The sequence below is a fragment of the Schistocerca gregaria genome, unplaced genomic scaffold (genome assembly GCF_023897955.1).
Source record: "Schistocerca gregaria isolate iqSchGreg1 unplaced genomic scaffold, iqSchGreg1.2 ptg000544l, whole genome shotgun sequence".
Classification (NCBI taxonomy): Eukaryota; Metazoa; Arthropoda; class Insecta; order Orthoptera; family Acrididae; genus Schistocerca; species Schistocerca gregaria.
The window spans coordinates 1,116,734-1,131,057 of record NW_026061940.1 but is presented as its reverse complement, the minus strand read 5'-3'; the positions used below and the strand labels follow the sequence as shown (position 1 = coordinate 1,131,057).

General features: G+C 42.9%; 1 long non-coding RNA gene across 1 annotated transcript in view; it reads left to right on the top strand.

Annotated features, from left to right (window-relative positions):
• LOC126314277 (uncharacterized) overlaps positions 1 to 12,948 on the top strand; it is a 42,848-nt gene extending 29,900 nt beyond the window's left edge. Inside the window, exon 3 of the long non-coding RNA XR_007555748.1 lies at positions 12,879 to 12,948. This is a non-coding gene — a long non-coding RNA (uncharacterized LOC126314277). The remainder of the gene's footprint in view (positions 1 to 12,878) is intronic.
• The last annotated feature ends 1,376 nt before the right edge of the window (positions 12,949 to 14,324 follow it).

The following is a 14,324-nucleotide window of genomic DNA, read 5'->3' as shown; positions in this document are numbered from 1 at the left end:
CGTGGACTGGGCGGTTTTTTAGGTTAGATGGCCTCGGGAAAGTGCGGGATGGGCTGCAATGTCAAAGGGTGCTTGGCAAATACAGGACGTGCTTGGATCAAGGAACAGTCGGAATTATAGTTGTAAATTGTTGTAGTTGCGCTGGAAAAGTCCCTGAGCTTCAAGCGCTAATAGAAAGCAGAGAAGCTGATATCGTTATAGGTACAGAAAGCTGGCTAAAGCCTGAAATAAGTTCCGCAGAAATTTTTACGAAGTCTCAGACGGTGTTCAGGAAAGATAGATCAGGCAGAATTGGTGGTGGAGTGTTTGTGTCTGTCAGTAGTGGTTTATCTTGTAGTGAAGTCGAAGTAGATACTCCGTGCGAATTGGTGTCTGTGGAGGTTATACTTAACAGCCGAATTAAGTTAATAACTGGCTCCTTCTACCGACCCCCAGACTCCGATGATACAGTTGCGGAACAGTTCAGAGAAAGTTTGAGTCTCGTAAGAAATAAATACCCCAGTCATACGGTTATAGTTGGTATGTTGGCAAAAATACTTGTTCAAAACCGGTGGTAGGCAGAAAACGTCTGCCGAGATTGTCCTAAATGCTTTCTCCGAAAATTATTTCGAGCAGTTAGTCCACGAACCCACGCGAATTGTAAATGGTTGCGAAAACACACTTGACCTCTTAGCCACAAACAATCCAGAGCTGATAGAGAACATCACGACTGATACAGGGATTAGTGATCACAAGGTCATTGTAGCTAGGCTCAATACCATTTCTTCCAAATCCATTCCATCAGAAACAAACGCAAAATAATTTTATTTAAAAAAGCGGATAAAGTGCCACTAGAAGCCTTCCTAACAGACTATTTCCATTCCTTCCGAACTGACTATGCGAATGTAGACGAGATGTGGCTCAAATTCAAAGATATAGTAGCAACAGCAATTGAGATATTTATACCTCATAAATTGGTAAGAGATGGAACGGATCCCCCGTGGTACACAAAAAAGGTCCGAAATCTGTTGCAGAGGCAACGGAAAAATCATGCGAAGTTCAGAAGAACGCGAAATCCCGAAGGTGGGCTAATATTTACAGACGCGCGAAATTTGGCACGTACTTCGATGCGAGATGCCTTTAATAGGTTCCACAACGAAACTTTGTCTCGAAATTTGGTAGAAAATCCGAAGAAATTCTGGTCGTATCTAAAGTACACAAGCCGCAAGACGCAGTCAATACCTTCGCTGCGCAATGCCGATGGTACTGTTATCGACGACTGTGCCGCTAAAGCGGAGTTATTGAACGCAGTTTTCCGAAATTCCTTCACCAAGGAAGACGAATGGGATATTCCAGAATTTGAAACACGAACATCTGCTAGCATGAGTCTCTTAGAAGTAGATACCTTAGGGGTTGCGAAGCAACTCAAATCGCTTGATACGGGCAAGTCTTCAGGTCCAGATTGTATACCGATTAGGTTCCTTTCAGATTACGCTGATACTATAGCTCCCTACTTAGCACTCATATACAACCGCTCGCTCACCGATAGATCTGTACCTACAGATTGGAAAATTGCGCAGGTCGCACCAGTGTTCAAGAAGGGTAGTAGGAGTAATCCATTTAACTACAGACCTATATCATTGACGTCGGTTTGCAGTAGGGTTTTGGAGCATATACTGTATTCAAACATTATGAATCACCTCGAAGGGAACGATCTATTGACACGTAATCAGCATGGCTTCAGAAAACATCGCTCTTGTGCAACGCAGCTAGCTCTTTATTCGCACGAAGTAATGGCCGCTATCGACAGGGGATCTCAAGTTGATTCCGTATTTCTAGATATCCGGAAAGCTTTTGACACCGTTCCTCAAAAGCGACTTCTAATCAAGCTGCGGAGCTATGGGGTATCGTCTCAGTTGTGCGACTGGATTCGTGATTTCCTGTCAGGAAGGTCGCAGTTCGTAGTAATAGACGGCAAATCATCGAGTAAAACTGAAGTGATATCAGGTGTTCCCCAGGGAAGCGTCCTGGAACCCCTACTGTTCCTGATCTATATAAATGACCTGGGTGACAATCTGAGCAGTCCTCTTAGACTGTTCGCAGATGATGCTGTAATTTACCGTCTAGTAAGGTCATCCGAAGACCAGTATCAATTGCAAAGCCATTTAGAAAAGATTGCTGTATGGTGCGGCAGGTGGCAGTTGGTAAATAACGAAAAGTCTGAGGTGATCCACATGAGTTCCAAAAGAAATCCGCTGGAGTTCGATTACTCGATAAATAGTACAATTCTCAAGGCTGTCAATTCAACTAAGTACCTGGGTGTTAAAATTACGAACAACTTCAGTTGGAAAGAGCACATAGATAATATTGTGGGTAAGGCGAGCCAAAGGTTGCGTTTCATTGGCGGGACACTTAGAAGATGCAACAAGTCCACTAAAGAGACAGCTTACACTACACTCGTTCGTCCTCTGTTAGAATATTGCTGCGCGGTGTGGGATCCTTACCAGGTGGGATTGACGGAGGACATCGAAAGGGTGCAAAAAAGGGCAGCTCGTTTTGTATTATCACGTTATAGGGGAGAGAGTGTGGCAGATATGATACACGAGTTGGGATGGAAGTCATTACAGCACAGACGTTTTTCGTCGCGGCGAGACCTTTTTATTAAATTTCAGTCAACAACTTTCTCTTCCGAATGCGAAAATATTTTGTTGAGCCCAACCTACATAGGTAGGAATGATGATCAAAATAAAATAAGAGAAATCAGAGCTCGAACAGAAAGGTTTAGGTGTTCGTTTTTCCCGCTCGCTGTTCGCGAGTGGAATAGTAGAGAGATAGTATGATTGTGGTTCGATGAACCCTCTGCCAAGCACTTAAATGTGAATTGCAGAGTAGTCATGTAGATGTAGATGTACCACAGATCTACCTGACTCACAAGCAGTACTGTGGAGAAGTATAAGTTAGTCACTCTATACACAACATTCATTACCAGTATTTCTCGGTGACATAAGCAAAGTGATACTTTCCTATGTAAACAATCTACATCTCATTATCTTTGGATCTTATGCATTTATAACATCCACGAACTCAGTTTGAATTACCTTTGGCAATAAGACCGGAGCTCATTAAGGCGATTAAAGGGCAATCACCACGCAGCATTGCAAGAGAAGATCTTAATGAATTCTCGGTTCCACAAAACCAATTACAGCAAAATAAGCATCTCCGGTTTAAAGACTATGAGACTAGCCGACAGAGATTTTCCAAGCCCTTTATAGCTCCTAGGTCTCCGTGAGACACCCTATTGTAGTGCAGAAATGAAGCAGTTGCTGAAGTGAAGCACATCCTGGTTATCAAAGAGAACTACTGACGGATGTGTTATGGAAAAATGTTCTTCTCCCCGTGTCCAGTGAAACTCTGTTGCGATCATGAGTAGTTGCCATCTACGATCACTGTTTGTAGGTAATGTCCAGTAAAGTCATTAGAAGATCGAAATCAGTTGCAAAACGATTTAGTAAAGATATCTGTATGGTTCGAAAGTTGGCAGTTGGCAATTAGCGCAAAGTTAAGAAAAGTGTGGGGTTATCCGCAAGAGTGCTACTAGAAATCCGTTAAACATCGGCTACACGATAAATCAAATCTAAAAGCCGTAATTTTAAATTAATACCTAAGAATTACAGTTACGAACTACTTAAGTGGAAAGAAGAGAGAGAAAATGATGCGGGGAAGACAAACCAAAGACTGCGTTTTTTTGGCGGAACAGTTAGAATATGTAACAGATCTACTGATGAGTCTAGCTACACTGTGCTTGTCCGTCTGCTTTCGAAGTACTGCTGCGCGGTGTGGGATTGTTACCAGATGGAATTAACGGAGTACATCGAGAAACTTCAAAGAAGCGCTGCTCGTTTTGTATTAATATGGAATAGGGGAGAGAGTGTCACTGCATGATACACAGTTAGGGGAGGGTGTCATCAAAACGAAGGCGTTTTTCGTTGCGGCGGAATCTTCTCACGGAATTTCAGTCATTAACTTTCTTCTCCGAACGTGAAAATATTTTGTTAACGCTGACCTACATAGGGAGAAACGATCATCATAATAAAATAAGGGAAATAAGAGCACGCACTGACAGATATACGTGTTAGTTATTCCACCACGCTGTTCGAGATTGGAATAATAGAGAATTATTGTGAAGGTGGTTCGATAAACCCTCTGCCAGGCACTTAAGTGTGATTTGCAGTCTACCCATGTAGATATAGATGTAGACAGTGGACGCTCAAATCAATAAAAGTACCCCGTAACTCCACAGGAGAAAACGCAAAAATCACTGCATGAAGGATTATAATTAGTGGGTTTATGATATGTTGAAATGTCTGTGTAGAGTCGCTTGATAAGACTGTTGCCCTGTTTGATTCTGTTTGTCTGAGTTGGTTCTACTAACTCTCCCAGAAGGACTGAGAAGTTTCAGTGATAATCTGACGTTAAGTGCAAGCAACTCGTTCTGCGCATCAGTATGTCAGTACTTTAAGTGATCCATTAATATTCCATGTGTAATCGAGCCCCATATTTATAAAGTTCGTCCATTAGCCTACCTTGTGTGACCAGGTCTTTTTATGTGTCTTTTCAGGTTTGTCTTGGGTTTGGTACTTGAGCTGCTTTTCGTCTGCTAGAAGCACAGGATAACCAATTTTGTACCTCTTACGTGGGCAAAGAGGTCTATCGGTGCTGTTCGACAGCTTCGTGGTTGTCAAGTTGGTATTGTCCGTTTCCCGTGTGGGCTTTCCATGCGCTCCGAGCCGAGCGGTGGCTGTCGGTGGATGTATGGCTCTCAGCGCTATGGGACGTAACATCTGAGGTCATCAGTCCCCAAGAACTTAGAACTACTTAAACCTAACTAACCTAAGGACATCACACACATCCATGTCCGAGGCAGGATTCGAACCTGCAACCGTAGCAGTCGCGCGGTTCCGGACTGAACTCGGTGGATGTAGCTGTGCTCTTAAGTGAGCCCTCTCCTGCCAGTGATGAGATAGGTCGTAGCTTCAAACGCGGTCTTCATGCGTGGAGCCGTTCGGAAAAGCTCTAGGCCTGAATGAAGTGTTTCGATTACTTCTTGCTTTATATTGCTCTTGATAGGCAATGCTTGGGTCTATGATTTTGTCAGTGTCCGGAGTTTGCTTTGTTCCTTTCTACTATTGTGGTGTCAATGCGCTCTACGGGATATGGTTAGCCTGAGTTAATGTGCTTTAAAGCTTTGTGAATATGACAGAACTTGTGTTTTCGTGTATGTGCGATATTTCTTTTTATGTATTGTAGTTTATCACATGTTCTATTTTCTGCTGTGATCTCGAGTTGTCTTTATTCTGTGAGCGTTGCGCTCTATTACTGAATCTCAATAGTTGGTCCGTGTTATTTTAACTGATAAGTGATGGGTGAATATTTGCGTTACTGCATTTCCGTGTTTTGTGGGAACGTGTAGCAGCTGCCTTTGTTTATTGGGGGCCATATGTTTCTCGAATCATTGGGGCCTTCCGCCTTGATGGTTTTATTATGAATTCGGTGTGATTCATGATCTATTCGTTCTTACAGTGGTGTACTCTCATTGATTTATACATTTAGCGATTTTCACTCACATCTGTTTGAAACAGTTGGATGTGCAACTCAGGTGACTTCTTTCCATGATGCTTGCGTGAATTCTCAGGTGGTGTATTTGCTGTAACAAGATGTTTCAATCGGTGTAAACCCCTTTGATGTTAGTGCATGCAGGCAATGCAGGTAATGTTCCTCTGAATTTCGTCGTTTTCGTGTGAAGCTTGATTGGATAACTGAAGTCATATGTTTCTGTTCCCTTTCCTCTCTTTTCCCTCACGTATGCATAGTTAAATTGCGCTATGTAATTTCTTCTTGCCAGATCAGATTAGTTTATTTCGTGTTCAGGCACAACTTAAGTATATCTACAGAATGTCCACCCATAATTCTTTGTGGCTATTTTTGAATAAATGTGTTTCATGAAAACTCAAATCGTGTGTCCTCTAACTACTTCAGAACGCACCAAATAGCTGCCAGACTTGCAACTCGATGCTCTTAACGGCTTCTTTCTTTGAAATATTAGCCTGATTTTTATATGCTGCACAAAAAGACAGTGATAACGAAGTACCCATAGAGAGGAATGAGTAGAACTAATGTGCCAAATTCACAATCCATTGATTAATTATACAGGTTCATTTAACGATGTTATGTACTATGGTTAGGTTTAGTATTGCATTAACTGCATGCAAATTTTTTTTCCACTATGCTCAAACAACCTCTGTGCCGGTTGGTGAACTCACGAAGGGACTGAAGAGAAATTTAATGAGCCGAGGAAAGTGAATGAAAAGCTATTTGATGACTTAGAAGCTGCGAATCTTAAGCTCGAACGGAACGTGGAAAGTAAAGCCAATGACTTTAGAAGATGCTACGGGATGAAATAGTGATCGAGTTAGCGAAAACGTCGAGGGTCGTCGAGAAGCGTCTGTGAAGCTGAAAGCGAGCAGTTGCCGCTAAACAGAGTGCTCGAAGAACAGGAGAGCACGGTTATGGCGACGTTCGTGGCTGTCCCAAAGTGAACGCGTAGAGCTACTGTCCCGAGCTGAGAGAGCGGCTGCCGGGCGTTTGGAAGCCACGAAGGGTCAGGCAGAGCAGAGAATCAGCGCGATACGTACTCTGTCTTTTGCTGCGCCCGAGTTCCTGTTCCTAAGAGCTGCCGAGAGCCGGGAGTTAACGTCGCAGAGACAGCGAGCACCAGTTCGGCCGCAGGCGGTGACGATAAAGCAACAGACTGCCGGCTACTGTGAGCAAAACCCAGGTTTGGTCCAGAGGGGACGATACGTAGCTCGTGACTTCAAGAAACGTGTGGCTCACCTCAAAGCAGGTTGTCCCGAAATTGAAGTAGACAGTTCCTGCGAATTAGTATGCACAGAGCACATTCTTGGCAACCGGAATCAAATAATAACTGGATCCTTTTACCGACCTCCCAATTCAGATGATACAGTAGGTGAAAGGTTCAAAGACGAGTTGAGTTTAATTTCAAACGCGTACCCGACTCATACAAATATAGTTCGTGGTGCCTTTAATCTATCCTCGATATGTTAGTGAAAATACATGTTTAATTCCGGAGGTACGCATAAAACATCATCCGAAATTTTGCTAAACGCTTTCTCCGACAACTATTTCGAGCAGTTACTTCATGAATAGTAAAAGGTTGTGAAAACCGCGCTTTACCTGTTAACACGGAATAATCCTGAACTAGTAACGAGGATTAAAACGGATACTGGTATTATTGAACGTACCCAGACCCCCAAGTCCTCCACAAATAAACGAAATATATACCTGTTCAAAAAAGCAAATAAAAATTCACATACATCTTCCTCCACTCCTTCCACATTAATAATGTCACTGCAGACCAGATGTGACTTGAATGCAAATAAATAGTATCGGCGGCAATTCAGAGATTTACACCAAATAAATTAACAAACGACGCAGTTCATCCTCATTGGTACGCCAAACGCGTCAAAACACTGTTGCAGAAACAACGAAACAAACATGCCAAATTTAAACGGAAACAAAATCTCCAACACTGGCGATCTTTTAAAGAGACTCGAAATTTAGCGCTGACTTCAATGCGACATGCTTATAATAGTTTTCACAACGAAACTTTATCTCCAAACCTGGCAGAAAATTCAGACAGATTCTGTTCGTATGTGAAGTATGCTAGCAGCAAGACACAATCAATGCCTTCTCTGCGCAATAGCAATGGAGATACTATCGAAGACAGTGCTGCCAAAACAGAGCTAGTAAACACAGTTATCCGAAATGCCTTCACAAAGGAACACGAAGTAAATAATCAAGAATTCGAAACAAGATCCGGTGCCAACATGAGTAACGTCGAAGTACATATACTTGGAGTAGTGAAGCAACTTGAATTACTTAATAAAGGCAAGTCTTCTGGCCCAGAGTGTATACCAATTAGGTTCCTATCAGAATTTGGTGGTGCAAGTCATCGAGTAAAACAGAAGTGATTCCTGGCGTTCTCCAGGGTCCTTTGCTGTTCCTCATCTCTATAAACGATTTGGGAGACAATCTGAGCATCCGTCTTTGATTGTTTGCAGATGACCCTGTCGTTTATCGGCTAATAAAGTCATCAGAAGATCAAAACAAATTGCAAAGCCATTTAGAAAAGGTATCTGGATGGTGCGAAAATTGGCAATCGACCCTAAATAACAGAAAGTGTGAGGTAATCCACATGAGTGCTAAACGTAATCCGTTAAAGTTCGGTTACACGATAAATCAGAAAAATCTAAAGGCCGTAAATACCTAGGAATTATTATTACAAACAACTTAAATTGTAAGTAACACACAGAGTATGTTCTGGGGAAGGCTAACCCAAGACTACATTTTACTGGCAGGAGACTTAGGAAGTGTAATACATTTGCTAAGGAGACTGCCTACACTATGCTTGTCCGTTATCTTTTAGAATACTGCTGTGCGGTGTGGGATCCTTACCACATAGGACTGACGGGGTGCATCGAAAAAGTGTATTATCACGATATAGGGGAGAGAATGTCACTGAAATGTTGGAGGCTTTGGGATGGAGATCATTAAAACAAAGGCGTTTTTCGTTGCAGAGGAAGCTTCCTACGAAATTTCAATCACCAACGTTCTCCTCCGAATGCTAAAACATTCTGCTGACGGAGACCAACATAGGAAGAAACGACCAGCATAATAAAATAAGGGAAACCAGACCTAGCATTGAAAGATATATATGTTCGTTTCTTCTGCGCTCTATACGAGATTGGAATAATAGGGAATTGTGAAGGCTGTTCGATGAAATGGCTCAAACGGCTCTGAGCACTATGGGACTCAACATCTGAGGTCATCAGTCCCCTAGAACTTAGAACTACTTAAACCTAACTAACCTAAGGACATCGCACACATCCATGCCCGAGGCAGGATTCGAACCTGCAACCGTAACGGTCGCGCGGTGTTCGATGAACCCTCTGCCAGCCACTTAAATATAATTTGCAGAGTATCCATGTAAATGTAGATGTATAGGGGCTGATGGAGTTGGAGCCTCAGGGAATAAAGTGCAAAGAGGGTCTCGGAAAGCGAGGATAAGTGCGATTACAGGGAAAGCAATGTTGCGGGAGGTTCTCGCGGCGGAGGACAGACCTTCGCGAGAGAAAAGCAAAGCTTCTGTTTTAAGCATTTCCTTTCACTACGTGAGTTTGAGTTGTTCCTGAACTCGGTTAACTGAATTCACCCTATGCCTGGTCGGAACTGTTCGAATTTGTGCTTTCCCCAGTGTTGCCCAGCACACACAACTGAATTCGTGCGTTGTTTCTTAGCAGGGGAACCTGCCATGCCAATGAGGACCAGATCGCGGCGTTGTGAGACAGTAAGGGAATTTCGGCAGGCTTTCCTTTCAGCGCCGGGCGGAGTAGCCACGAGGTTTGAGGCGCCATGTCACGGATTGAGAGCCCTTCCTGCCGGAGGTTCGAGTCCTGCCTCTTTCATGGGTTGTGTGTTGTTCTTAGTTGGGGTTAGCGTAAGTGATGATCTCAGCAGTTTGGTACTTTAGGAATTCACTCACACACATTCCTTTCAGCCTACTGGTCGGAGGCTGCACGAGCCCACACAACACTATCGTAATACTCTTCCTTAAATATTCTGGATTTACGAGAGCCGCCCGTTTGCTCGAACACATGGTACAGGCTAATCAATTTTTATTTTATACGTTCGGAGCAGCAGAGCTGATCAGTATTTGCCTGACTATAATGCCAACCCACATGTGTCACATCATCCCAGCTGCCAAATGCAGCCGGCCGGTGTGGCCATGAGGTTCTAGGCGCCTCAGTGTGATGTCATTTGGTTAGTTAGGTTGAAGTAGTTCTAAGTTATAGGGGACTGATACCTCATCGTTTTGCAAAATGAAAGGATGATGTGGAAGCATTTAAAGCGGTGCAATAAGAGTTCGAGTACGATTTGGGGGAGTATCTGTCTAAGTATACGATCTAGTCACGCGGTGCGCAAACGCACGATTCCAGTTGCGGGCGCAGTCGAAAACCTAGACCAGAGTGACTGACTGTACGCGGCCACCCTAGTTCCTTTGGGAACAACTGGGGAATAGAAAAACGTAGGGTAAATCAGTACACGAATGAAGGGGCACACGTACGCGGTCACGAGAACCCTGGAAGCAGTGGGATCAAAAACCATTTTTATGCATTTCTGTCTGTAAAATATCTGGGAGTGTGCGTGCGGAACGATTTGAAGTGGAATGATCATATAAAATTAATTTTTGGTAAGGCGGTCACCAGGTTGAGATTCATTGGGAGAGTCCTTAGAAAATGTAGTCCATCAACAAAGGAGGTGGCTTACAAAACACTCGTTCGACCTATACTTGAGTATTGCTCATCAGTGTGGGATCCGTACCAGATTGGGTTGACGGAGGAGATAGAGAAGATCCGAAGAAGAGCGTCGCGTTTCGTCACAGGGTTATTAAGCGTGATAGCGTTACGGAGATGTTTAGCAAACTCAAGTGGCAGAGTCTGCAAGAGAGGCGCTGTGCACATCACGGTGTAGCTTGCTGTCCAGGTTTTGAGAGGGTGCGTTTCTGGATGAGGTATCGAATATATTGCTTCCCCCCGCTTATACCTCCCGAGGAGATCACGAATGTAAAATTAGAGAGATTCGAGCGCGCACGGAGGCTTTCCGGCAGTCGTTCTTCCTGCGAACCATACGCGACTGGAACAGAAAAGGGAGGTAATGAGAGTGGCACGTAAAGTGCCCTCCGCCACACACCGTTGGGTGGCTTGATCAGTATAAATGTAGATGTAGTAGCGACAACAACGGGCGGTCGTAGTGAGTTCTATTACGGGGCTGGAATCAGCTGAGTGGTGATAGCAATAAGGGTGGCGGTGATTTGGGAACATCTGGGGAATAGAAAAAGATAGGGCAAATCAGTACAGGAATGAAGAGACACGCGAACGCAATCACAAAACCCTGGAAGCAGTGGGATCAGAAACCACTTTAATGCCTTTCTGTCTGTTTTAATTATTCGGGAGCTGACCGTTTGGTTTTAAACTTTGTTTTCTGCGTTTAATTTGATTGGGAAACCGTTGAGATTAAACTTAACATATACGTGGATGGACATGAGAAATGAAAGGTGTAAGTAGGCTGTTTAGGTTTTTATGTTGGTAACGCCACATAGCGCTCTCTATGAAAATCACTGATTGTGCTATGTGCAGTCTGTGGCTGGTTGGCATTGTTGAAATATTCGCTATTGTAGTGTTGGGCAGTTGGATGTGAACAGCGCTTAGCGTAGCGCAGTTGGAGGTGAGCCGCCAGCAGTGTTGGATGTGGGGAGAGAGATGACAGAGTTTTGAGAGCGGATAATCTGGACGTGTGTCCATCAGAGTAAATTTGTAGGACTGGATTTCTACTTAGTGCCTTCAATAGTTAGAATCTTTTATGTAGCTGGCAGTACTGGCGCTCGCTATATTGCAGTAGTTCGAGTAAGGAAGATTTTTATGAGGTTAGTGATTCGTGAAAGGTATAGGTTATTGTTAGTCGGGGCCATTGTTTTGTGGGGATTATATAAGTCAGATTGCGTTGCGCTAAAATATTGTGAGTCTGTTTAGTGATGATCAGAGTAAGTAAAGAGAAATGTCTGAGTACGTTGAGTTTTGCTCAGCTGTTTGAAAATCAAATAACTTAAAGGAGATTATCAGCACAATCATTAATAAATTTTTCTAAAGGGAGGTTTCAAAGGTTGCAATAAATTTTTCATCTATGATTATTACTTTACATATGAAATATTCTATTGCAGATTAATAAAAACGAATTTCTTTGAATGTTCCCAAAATAATGTTCAAGTTTTATTTTTATTCAAGGACTACAGCTGTTTGTACAAGAATGAAAATATAATTTTCCATCGAACTTAGCAAAGATTTTCACGTTGCACTGGATTTTTGTTTACTGGATATAGCCCGACTAGCTTTGAAGCATAAGACTATCTTTACTTTATGAATTCTTTTTTATATTTCTAAGCTCTCCTGAAGAATTATCCACTTTTAAATACACTTCACGTTATGTTCAGAATTTATCACTTTTTGAATGAAAATTTAAAAGAGCTGCAGCTTGTATCCACCTGTGAATGCACAAGATAAAATCTACTATCTCTTTGTATTCTGCCTATGGAATGCTGTGAAAAGAAACACGTTTTTATTTTCGTTCACCTCTACCTGTACCCTTTTTAGGATGTGGTCGTTATTGCGATGGTATATTTTAATCTGCCGCTGTTCCAGAATGCTCGCTCACGGTGCAGCTCCGTACTGCCAGCGATATCCAATAAAATGCTGGAAATTCTAAAATAAAATGGGTAATGTCCGGTGCGAACTTTGCAGTAATTGTGACAAACAGATTTTACTAGATAAATATATTTTAACAGAAACAATTAAAATCTTTACACACCGTTTACAATCCCAGCTACAAATGGCGTCGATCATCGACTTACGACAAATGAAGACTACGTAAGAGCCTAATGCAACGTTACGGGTTCCTCTCCCATTCAGTCTGTGCAGAAGGCAAGCGATTCTACTACAATATATTGCCAATTTATATCTTACCTAATTTTTGTACAGTCTTTGTCGTTTCTGATAACATATCCTTTCTTCTGTAGCGGTTTTCACATCCTCCGCCACAGATAGTATTTAACAGTCTTTGAATAATCATTTATAATAGCAAAATTCATAATTATCTTTTAAATGTCCTTTTGAAATACAATTAACAGAAATACATATAAATTATTTGTTGCAATGAACATTATACATCGAAATGTTCTTTTAACTTTCACTTTGGATGCATGCTGCCAGAGAACGTTACACCACGAAAGCAGAGACTGCTCATGAGGGGACCGTGAGCAGAATAGCAATGCCTTGGCGGGACCACCACAGTTGGAGAAAATCGAACCCGCTGATCCACAACATAATCCACTTAACGACAATGAGTGGCGGGAACTCTCGCGACAGAATGGTGCGGAACAGGACGGATCTCTGAGCAAGGTAAGTGCGAATGTTCTACACGTGGAAAAATCCAGCACACGGGACGATTTGTTACAGGAGGCTGCAGGCAGTAAGGTTTCAGCTTTTATGCCAGATATCACCACCTCTATTAGAGTATCAGTACCCAGAACGCACTTGAGCTGCATCTGCCTGTGTTCTATTACAGGTGAGGCAGTGTTTCGTAACTATGTGTGGCTACAGAGGCAGCGTGCAATATTTCTGCAAGGGACTTCTATCGACTTTTTGAGTACACGCCACACGGAGATGATGCTCTGTACTGGGTGAAACGAGGTCCGACACGATGCTACGACGTGCTCCGTGACTTTTGCTACTTCAGTGTATAAATGTACCGGATGTCTCTCTTAAAAGTCTTCAGGCACATTTCTTCTGGTTTTTCAGTAGATATTTTAAATGTGTAGATGCAGTCAGTCCAAACGTGTACTGGTCATCACGTCGACGGAAAGCTTCGGTTTGTTTCCGTTACACGCGAAATGCTGTTTGAAGCGGAATTTTACATTCTCATTCGTTAGAGCGGCCCGAGATTAGTCCAGCTTGGTATTCGTTTTAGCTATACGTATTAGCAGGAAAACTGGAAAACGGAGAGTGGCGGTAGCTATCAATTTGGGCCAGGGCCTTGTTGTCGCTGTTAGAGTATCGGTTATTCTTAGAGTTTTCCCGCTCCTGTTAATACAAATGGATGAAGCGAATGACGTTGTAGACTAGTTTGTGGCCCGTCCATCCGAATGGGTACGTGAAATTCCGCTTTGAAAATAAATTAATTTTTTTTTTAACGGGGAACTAACCGACGCTTTGCGGCGACAGTGGCACATCATGACAGGCGTAATGAACAGTATTAATTTCGACTGACTCCACCTACACATTCCAAACACGAAATCGAAAATATCTGTCAGAACACCAGAGCAAATGCGCCTGAAGACTCTTGGGTGGAATACCTACACAGGATATTGGAGAAATAGTGGCAAATATTTTGATAGGTGATACCAACCACAAGAACAAGAAAAAAAATACCTTGAACGTGGGTCTGGAAATGCATACTTTGTGAGATCTCTACACTTGTCCATAGTGGCTGAAGACGTTCGGGTGTGAATATGTCCGCCTGACACGCAAGGTAGATATTAAATAAACAAGTGATGTATGGCCACAGGTGCTGCCCCCATGATCCGTGAACCGAGCGAGGTGACGCAGTGGCTTGCACACTGGACTCGCATTCGGGAGGACGACGGTTCAATCCCGCGT